At 50.0% G+C, this 10,000-nt stretch overlaps 1 non-coding gene across 1 annotated transcript; it reads right to left on the bottom strand.

The window, feature by feature from the left end:
• Positions 1-6,727: 6,727 nt before the first annotated feature.
• TRNAG-UCC (transfer RNA glycine (anticodon UCC)) lies at positions 6,728-6,799 on the bottom strand. Its single transcript has one exon. It is a non-coding gene; the product is annotated as a tRNA-Gly (tRNA).
• Between the last annotated feature and the right edge of the window lie 3,201 nt (positions 6,800-10,000).

The raw sequence follows: 10,000 nt of genomic DNA, 5'->3' as shown, positions 1-10,000 counted from the left end.
GGAAGGAAGGGCCAGTTTGGAAACTCAACTCAATTACCATAAATCCCCTGCTAAGGGTTATGGGAGGGAGGAATGAAGGAACTTTGCTTCAGGGAAAGGGCTGCTGCTGCTTCAGCATGTGAGGAGCGCAGCCACACGTTTCACCTTCTTCAGTATGTTGGTTTACAGGATGAGAGAGATCCTGAAACCTCACTCTAATAGGCTGAGGTGCTGTGCTCGGTGGCCTGCTGGGACCAAGGCCCGTCAGGGCAAGGCGAATAGGCCTTTGTCAGGCCTTCGTCAGGGCTTTGTCGGGGAGGGGCCAGGAGCCCTGCTCGCTTCAATCCCCTCACCGATAGACAGTTGCAGAAACTAGGATGCAAGAACCTTTCCTGGATGGGGTTTTGATTTTCACGAAAAGTGTGTCAGCTTTGCTTTCAGCATGAGTCTGATTTCCAAAAAATGCATTTTGAACAATTTAAAGATTTGATCTGCGTTGGCCGGGAATAGAACCCGGGTCAACTGCTTGGAAGGCAGCTATGCTCACCACTATACCACCAACGCCTGCCTGTCTGGGCTATCTGATGGAGCGGCCCTTAGAAATAAGAATAAGTCATTGGCTGGGAATGAAAAAAGCTTGCGTTTGACGCAGAAGCAGTTCGCATCATGAGGTCTTGCCGGTCAGCCCAACATTTCCCCGGGACCCCTTAAAAAAGGAGCTTGGTTTTAAGTTTGGTTTGATTGAACAGTACATTTTGTTGGCTGGGCTGGGACCCTCTCCTATTTAGCGCAAGAGTGGAACGAGGCAGCAAGTTCAAGGAATGACATTGCATCCAGGCACTTACAGCTCTTTGTGCCCTAATGCCATGACACAAAAACATAATTTGAAAAAAGTTAGCAGAGGATGGTTTCGATCCATCGACCTCTGGGTTATGGGCCCAGCACGCTTCCGCTGCGCCACTCTGCTGGTTGGAGAACAAGAGCTTTTCTGGGCTTTTACAGCCTACAAACCGACAACCCTAGACCCAGTTTCGAGTGAAGCGGGCAGTAGGCCTTACAAAGCCAAACAACCTGCAACCACGCACTCCCATCCCATGGCCTTTTGCAGACAGGCCTCATTTCTCTAGCTCACACCCTAACTGCCAACACCCCTTCCCCTTCTCTCTCTGTCTCTCTCTCTCTGTCTCTCTCTCTCATTCTCTCTCTCTCGCAAATAGATACTTTACTTCCCAGGTGCAACAAAACAAGCCTTCTCGAGCTGGCAGATATGGGAAGGAAGGAAGGAAGGGCCAGTTTGGAAACTCAACTCAATTACCATAAATCCCCTGCTAAGGGTTATGGGAGGGAGGAATGAAGGAACTTTGCTTCAGGGAAAGGGCTGCTGCTGCTTCAGCATGTGAGGAGCGCAGCCACACGTTTCACCTTCTTCAGTATGTTGGTTTACAGGATGAGAGAGATCCTGAAACCTCACTCTAATAGGCTGAGGTGCTGTGCTCGGTGGCCTGCTGGGACCAAGGCCCGTCAGGGCAAGGCGAATAGGCCTTTGTCAGGCCTTCGTCAGGGCTTTGTCGGGGAGGGGCCAGGAGCCCTGCTCGCTTCAATCCCCTCACCGATAGACAGTTGCAGAAACTAGGATGCAAGAACCTTTCCTGGATGGGGTTTTGATTTTCACGAAAAGTGTGTCAGCTTTGCTTTCAGCATGAGTCTGATTTCCAAAAAATGCATTTTGAACAATTTAAAGATTTGATCTGCGTTGGCCCCGGGTCAACTGCTTGGAAGGCAGCTATGCTCACCACTATACCACCAACGCCTGCCTGTCTGGGCTATCTGATGGAGCGGCCTTTAGAAATAAGAATAAGTCATTGGCTGGGAATGAAAAAAGCTTGCGTTTTACGCAGAAGCAGTTCGCATCATGAGGTCTTGCCGGTCAGCCCAACATTTCCCCGGGACCCCTTAAAAAAGGAGCTTGGTTTTAAGTTTGGTTTGATTGAACAGTGCATTTTGTTGGCTGGGCTGGGACCCTCTCCTATTTAGCGCAAGAGTGGAACGAGGCAGCAAGTTCAAGGAATGACATTGCATCCAGGCACTTACAGCTCTTTGTGCCCTAATGCCATGACACAAAAACATAATTTGAAAAAAGTTAGCAGAGGATGGTTTCGATCCATCGACCTCTGTGTTATGGGCCCAGCACGCTTCCGCTGCGCCACTCTGCTGGTTGGAGAACAAGAGCTTTTCTGGGCTTTTACAGCCTACAAACCGACAACCCTAGACCCAGTTTCGAGTGAAGCGGGCAGTAGGCCTTACAAAGCCAAACAACCTGCAACCACGCACTCCCATCCCATGGCCTTTTGCAGACAGGCCTCATTTCTCTAGCTCACACCCTAACTGCCAACACCCCTTCCCCTTCTCTCTCTGTCTCTCTCTCTCTGTCTCTCTCTCTCATTCTCTCTCTCTCGCAAATAGATACTTTACTTCCCAGGTGCAACAAAACAAGCCTTCTCGAGCTGGCAGATATGGGAAGGAAGGAAGGAAGGGCCAGTTTGGAAACTCAACTCAATTACCATAAATCCCCTGCTAAGGGTTATGGGAGGGAGGAATGAAGGAACTTTGCTTCAGGGAAAGGGCTGCTGCTGCTTCAGCATGTGAGGAGCGCAGCCACACGTTTCACCTTCTTCAGTATGTTGGTTTACAGGATGAGAGAGATCCTGAAACCTCACTCTAATAGGCTGAGGTGCTGTGCTCGGTGGCCTGCTGGGACCAAGGCCCGTCAGGGCAAGGCGAATAGGCCTTTGTCAGGCCTTCGTCAGGGCTTTGTCGGGGAGGGGCCAGGAGCCCTGCTCGCTTCAATCCCCTCACCGATAGACAGTTGCAGAAACTAGGATGCAAGAACCTTTCCTGGATGGGGTTTTGATTTTCACGAAAAGTGTGTCAGCTTTGCTTTCAGCATGAGTCTGATTTCCAAAAAATGCATTTTGAACAATTTAAAGATTTGATCTGCGTTGGCCGGGAATCGAACCCGGGTCAACTGCTTGGAAAGCAGCTATGCTCACCACTATACCACCAACGCCTGCCTGTCTGGGCTATCTGATGGAGCGGCCCTTAGAAATAAGAATAAGTCATTGGCTGGGAATGAAAAAAGCTTGCGTTTGACGCAGAAGCAGTTCGCATCATGAGGTCTTGCCGGTCAGCCCAACATTTCCCCGGGACCCCTTAAAAAAGGAGCTTGGTTTTAAGTTTGGTTTGATTGAACAGTACATTTTGTTGGCTGGGCTGGGACCCTCTCCTATTTGGCGCAAGAGTGGAACGAGGCAGCAAGTTCAAGGAATGACATTGCATCCAGGCACTTACAGCTCTTTGTGCCCTAATGCCATGACACAAAAACATAATTTGAAAAAAGTTAGCAGAGGATGGTTTCGATCCATCGACCTCTGGGTTATGGGCCCAGCACGCTTCCGCTGCGCCACTCTGCTGGTTGGAGAACAAGAGCTTTTCTGGGCTTTTACAGCCTACAAACCGACAACCCTAGACCCAGTTTCGAGTGAAGCGGGCAGTAGGCCTTACAAAGCCAAACAACCTGCAACCACGCACTCCCATCCCATGGCCTTTTGCAGACAGGCCTCATTTCTCTAGCTCACACCCTAACTGCCAACACCCCTTCCCCTTCTCTCTCTGTCTCTCTCTCTCTGTCTCTCTCTCTCATTCTCTCTCTCTCGCAAATAGATACTTTACTTCCCAGGTGCAACAAAACAAGCCTTCTCGAGCTGGCAGATATGGGAAGGAAGGAAGGGCCAGTTTGGAAACTCAACTCAATTACCATAAATCCCCTGCTAAGGGTTATGGGAGGGAGGAATGAAGGAACTTTGCTTCAGGGAAAGGGCTGCTGCTGCTTCAGCATGTGAGGAGCGCAGCCACACGTTTCACCTTCTTCAGTATGTTGGTTTACAGGATGAGAGAGATCCTGAAACCTCACTCTAATAGGCTGAGGTGCTGTGCTCGGTGGCCTGCTGGGACCAAGGCCCGTCAGGGCAAGGCGAATAGGCCTTTGTCAGGCCTTCGTCAGGGCTTTGTCGGGGAGGGGCCAGGAGCCCTGCTCGCTTCAATCCCCTCACCGATAGACAGTTGCAGAAACTAGGATGCAAGAACCTTTCCTGGATGGGGTTTTGATTTTCACGAAAAGTGTGTCAGCTTTGCTTTCAGCATGAGTCTGATTTCCAAAAAATGCATTTTGAACAATTTAAAGATTTGATCTGCGTTGGCCGGGAATAGAACCCGGGTCAACTGCTTGGAAGGCAGCTATGCTCACCACTATACCACCAACGCCTGCCTGTCTGGGCTATCTGATGGAGCGGCCCTTAGAAATAAGAATAAGTCATTGGCTGGGAATGAAAAAAGCTTGCGTTTGACGCAGAAGCAGTTCGCATCATGAGGTCTTGCCGGTCAGCCCAACATTTCCCCGGGACCCCTTAAAAAAGGAGCTTGGTTTTAAGTTTGGTTTGATTGAACAGTACATTTTGTTGGCTGGGCTGGGACCCTCTCCTATTTAGCGCAAGAGTGGAACGAGGCAGCAAGTTCAAGGAATGACATTGCATCCAGGCACTTACAGCTCTTTGTGCCCTAATGCCATGACACAAAAACATAATTTGAAAAAAGTTAGCAGAGGATGGTTTCGATCCATCGACCTCTGGGTTATGGGCCCAGCACGCTTCCGCTGCGCCACTCTGCTGGTTGGAGAACAAGAGCTTTTCTGGGCTTTTACAGCCTACAAACCGACAACCCTAGACCCAGTTTCGAGTGAAGCGGGCAGTAGGCCTTACAAAGCCAAACAACCTGCAACCACGCACTCCCATCCCATGGCCTTTTGCAGACAGGCCTCATTTCTCTAGCTCACACCCTAACTGCCAACACCCCTTCCCCTTCTCTCTCTGTCTCTCTCTCTCTGTCTCTCTCTCTCATTCTCTCTCTCTCGCAAATAGATACTTTACTTCCCAGGTGCAACAAAACAAGCCTTCTCGAGCTGGCAGATATGGGAAGGAAGGAAGGAAGGGCCAGTTTGGAAACTCAACTCAATTACCATAAATCCCCTGCTAAGGGTTATGGGAGGGAGGAATGAAGGAACTTTGCTTCAGGGAAAGGGCTGCTGCTGCTTCAGCATGTGAGGAGCGCAGCCACACGTTTCACCTTCTTCAGTATGTTGGTTTACAGGATGAGAGAGATCCTGAAACCTCACTCTAATAGGCTGAGGTGCTGTGCTCGGTGGCCTGCTGGGACCAAGGCCCGTCAGGGCAAGGCGAATAGGCCTTTGTCAGGCCTTCGTCAGGGCTTTGTCGGGGAGGGGCCAGGAGCCCTGCTCGCTTCAATCCCCTCACCGATAGACAGTTGCAGAAACTAGGATGCAAGAACCTTTCCTGGATGGGGTTTTGATTTTCACGAAAAGTGTGTCAGCTTTGCTTTCAGCATGAGTCTGATTTCCAAAAAATGCATTTTGAACAATTTAAAGATTTGATCTGCGTTGGCAGGGAATCGAACCCAGGTCAACTGCTTGGAAGGCAGCTATGCTCACCACTATACCACCAACGCCTGCCTGTCTGGGCTATCTGATGGAGCGGCCCTTAGAAATAAGAATAAGTCATTGGCTGGGAATGAAAAAAGCTTGCGTTTGACGCAGAAGCAGTTCGCATCATGAGGTCTTGCCGGTCAGCCCAACATTTCCCCGGGACCCCTTAAAAAAGGAGCTTGGTTTTAAGTTTGGTTTGATTGAACAGTACATTTTGTTGGCTGGGCTGGGACCCTCTCCTATTTAGCGCAAGAGTGGAACGAGGCAGCAAGTTCAAGGAATGACATTGCATCCAGGCACTTACAGCTCTTTGTGCCCTAATGCCATGACACAAAAACATAATTTGAAAAAAGTTAGCAGAGGATGGTTTCGATCCATCGACCTCTGGGTTATGGGCCCAGCACGCTTCCGCTGCGCCACTCTGCTGGTTGGAGAACAAGAGCTTTTCTGGGCTTTTACAGCCTACAAACCGACAACCCTAGACCCAGTTTCGAGTGAAGCGGGCAGTAGGCCTTACAAAGCCAAACAACCTGCAACCACGCACTCCCATCCCATGGCCTTTTGCAGACAGGCCTCATTTCTCTAGCTCACACCCTAACTGCCAACACCCCTTCCCCTTCTCTCTCTGTCTCTCTCTCTCATTCTCTCTCTCTCGCAAATAGATACTTTACTTCCCAGGTGCAACAAAACAAGCCTTCTCGAGCTGGCAGATATGGGAAGGAAGGAAGGAAGGGCCAGTTTGGAAACTCAACTCAATTACCATAAATCCCCTGCTAAGGGTTATGGGAGGGAGGAATGAAGGAACTTTGCTTCAGGGAAAGGGCTGCTGCTGCTTCAGCATGTGAGGAGCGCAGCCACACGTTTCACCTTCTTCAGTATGTTGGTTTACAGGATGAGAGAGATCCTGAAACCTCACTCTAATAGGCTGAGGTGCTGTGCTCGGTGGCCTGCTGGGACCAAGGCCCGTCAGGGCAAGGCGAATAGGCCTTTGTCAGGCCTTCGTCAGGGCTTTGTCGGGGAGGGGCCAGGAGCCCTGCTCGCTTCAATCCCCTCACCGATAGACAGTTGCAGAAACTAGGATGCAAGAACCTTTCCTGGATGGGGTTTTGATTTTCACGAAAAGTGTGTCAGCTTTGCTTTCAGCATGAGTCTGATTTCCAAAAAATGCATTTTGAACAATTTAAAGATTTGATCTGCGTTGGCCGGGAATCGAACCCGGGTCAACTGCTTGGAAGGCAGCTATGCTCACCACTATACCACCAACGCCTGCCTGTCTGGGCTATCTGATGGAGCGGCCCTTAGAAATAAGAATAAGTCATTGGCTGGGAATGAAAAAAGCTTGCGTTTGACGCAGAAGCAGTTCGCATCATGAGGTCTTGCCGGTCAGCCCAACATTTCCCCGGGACCCCTTAAAAAAGGAGCTTGGTTTTAAGTTTGGTTTGATTGAACAGTACATTTTGTTGGCTGGGCTGGGACCCTCTCCTATTTAGCGCAAGAGTGGAACGAGGCAGCAAGTTCAAGGAATGACATTGCATCCAGGCACTTACAGCTCTTTGTGCCCTAATGCCATGACACAAAAACATAATTTGAAAAAAGTTAGCAGAGGATGGTTTCGATCCATCGACCTCTGGGTTATGGGCCCAGCACGCTTCCGCTGCGCCACTCTGCTGGTTGGAGAACAAGAGCTTTTCTGGGCTTTTACAGCCTACAAACCGACAACCCTAGACCCAGTTTCGAGTGAAGCGGGCAGTAGGCCTTACAAAGCCAAACAACCTGCAACCACGCACTCCCATCCCATGGCCTTTTGCAGACAGGCCTCATTTCTCTAGCTCACACCCTAACTGCCAACACCCCTTCCCCTTCTCTCTCTGTCTCTCTCTCTCTGTCTCTCTCTCTCATTCTCTCTCTCTCGCAAATAGATACTTTACTTCCCAGGTGCAACAAAACAAGCCTTCTCGAGCTGGCAGATATGGGAAGGAAGGAAGGAAGGGCCAGTTTGGAAACTCAACTCAATTACCATAAATCCCCTGCTAAGGGTTATGGGAGGGAGGAATGAAGGAACTTTGCTTCAGGGAAAGGGCTGCTGCTGCTTCAGCATGTGAGGAGCGCAGCCACACGTTTCACCTTCTTCAGTATGTTGGTTTACAGGATGAGAGAGATCCTGAAACCTCACTCTAATAGGCTGAGGTGCTGTGCTCGGTGGCCTGCTGGGACCAAGGCCCGTCAGGGCAAGGCGAATAGGCCTTTGTCAGGCCTTCGTCAGGGCTTTGTCGTGGGAGGGGCCAGGAGCCCTGCTCGCTTCAATCCCCTCACCGATAGACAGTTGCAGAAACTAGGATGCAAGAACCTTTCCTGGATGGGGTTTTGATTTTCACGAAAAGTGTGTCAGCTTTGCTTTCAGCATGAGTCTGATTTCCAAAAAATGCATTTTGAACAATTTAAAGATTTGATCTGCGTTGGCCGGGAATAGAACCCGGGTCAACTGCTTGGAAGGCAGCTATGCTCACCACTATACCACCAACGCCTGCCTGTCTGGGCTATCTGATGGAGCGGCCCTTAGAAATAAGAATAAGTCATTGGCTGGGAATGAAAAAAGCTTGCGTTTGACGCAGAAGCAGTTCGCATCATGAGGTCTTGCCGTTCAGCCCAACATTTCCCCGGGACCCCTTAAAAAAGGAGCTTGGTTTTAAGTTTGGTTTGATTGAACAGTACATTTTGTTGGCTGGGCTGGGACCCTCTCCTATTTAGCGCAAGAGTGGAACGAGGCAGCAAGTTCAAGGAATGACATTGCATCCAGGCACTTACAGCTCTTTGTGCCCTAATGCCATGACACAAAAACATAATTTGAAAAAAGTTAGCAGAGGATGGTTTCGATCCATCGACCTCTGGGTTATGGGCCCAGCACGCTTCCGCTGCGCCACTCTGCTGGTTGGAGAACAAGAGCTTTTCTGGGCTTTTACAGCCTACAAACCGACAACCCTAGACCCAGTTTCGAGTGAAGCGGGCAGTAGGCCTTACAAAGCCAAACAACCTGCAACCACGCACTCCCATCCCATGGCCTTTTGCAGACAGGCCTCATTTCTCTAGCTCACACCCTAACTGCCAACACCCCTTCTCCTTCTCTCTCTGTCTCTCTCTCTCTGTCTCTCTCTCTCATTCTCTCTCTCTCGCAAATAGATACTTTACTTCCCAGGTGCAACAAAACAAGCCTTCTCGAGCTGGCAGATATGGGAAGGAAGGAAGGAAGGGCCAGTTTGGAAACTCAACTCAATTACCATAAATCCCCTGCTAAGGGTTATGGGAGGGAGGAATGAAGGAACTTTGCTTCAGGGAAAGGGCTGCTGCTGCTTCAGCATGTGAGGAGCGCAGCCACACGTTTCACCTTCTTCAGTATGTTGGTTTACAGGATGAGAGAGATCCTGAAACCTCACTCTAATAGGCTGAGGTGCTGTGCTCGGTGGCCTGCTGGGACCAAGGCCCGTCAGGGCAAGGCGAATAGGCCTTTGTCAGGCCTTCGTCAGGGCTTTGTCGGGGAGGGGCCAGGAGCCCTGCTCGCTTCAATCCCCTCACCGATAGACAGTTGCAGAAACTAGGATGCAAGAACCTTTCCTGGATGGGGTTTTGATTTTCACGAAAAGTGTGTCAGCTTTGCTTTCAGCATGAGTCTGATTTCCAAAAAATGCATTTTGAACAATTTAAAGATTTGATCTGCGTTGGCAGGGAATCGAACCCAGGTCAACTGCTTGGAAGGCAGCTATGCTCACCACTATACCACCAACGCCTGCCTGTCTGGGCTATCTGATGGAGCGGCCCTTAGAAATAAGAATAAGTCATTGGCTGGGAATGAAAAAAGCTTGCGTTTGACGCAGAAGCAGTTCGCATCATGAGGTCTTGCCGGTCAGCCCAACATTTCCCCGGGACCCCTTAAAAAAGGAGCTTGGTTTTAAGTTTGGTTTGATTGAAGAGTACATTTTGTTGGCTGGGCTGGGACCCTCTCCTATTTAGCGCAAGAGTGGAACGAGGCAGCAAGTTCAAGGAATGACATTGCATCCAGGCACTTACAGCTCTTTGTGCCCTAATGCCATGACACAAAAACATAATTTGAAAAAAGTTAGCAGAGGATGGTTTCGATCCATCGACCTCTGGGTTATGGGCCCAGCACGCTTCCGCTGCGCCACTCTGCTGGTTGGAGAACAAGAGCTTTTCTGGGCTTTTACAGCCTACAAACCGACAACCCTAGACCCAGTTTCGAGTGAAGCGGGCAGTAGGCCTTACAAAGCCAAACAACCTGCAACCACGCACTCCCATCCCATGGCCTTTTGCAGACAGGCCTCATTTCTCTAGCTCACACCCTAACTGCCAACACCCCTTCCCCTTCTCTCTCTGTCTCTCTCTCTCTGTCTCTCTCTCTCATTCTCTCTCTCTCGCAAATAGATACTTTACTTCCCAGGTGCAACAAAACAAGCC

This window comes from Ambystoma mexicanum, chromosome 6q (genome assembly GCF_040938575.1).
Source record: "Ambystoma mexicanum isolate Mex_15411 chromosome 6q, UKY_AmexF1_1, whole genome shotgun sequence".
NCBI classification, from domain to species: Eukaryota; Metazoa; Chordata; class Amphibia; order Caudata; family Ambystomatidae; genus Ambystoma; species Ambystoma mexicanum.
Note: the sequence above shows the minus strand (reverse complement) of the source record. Positions and strands in the feature narration are given on the sequence as shown.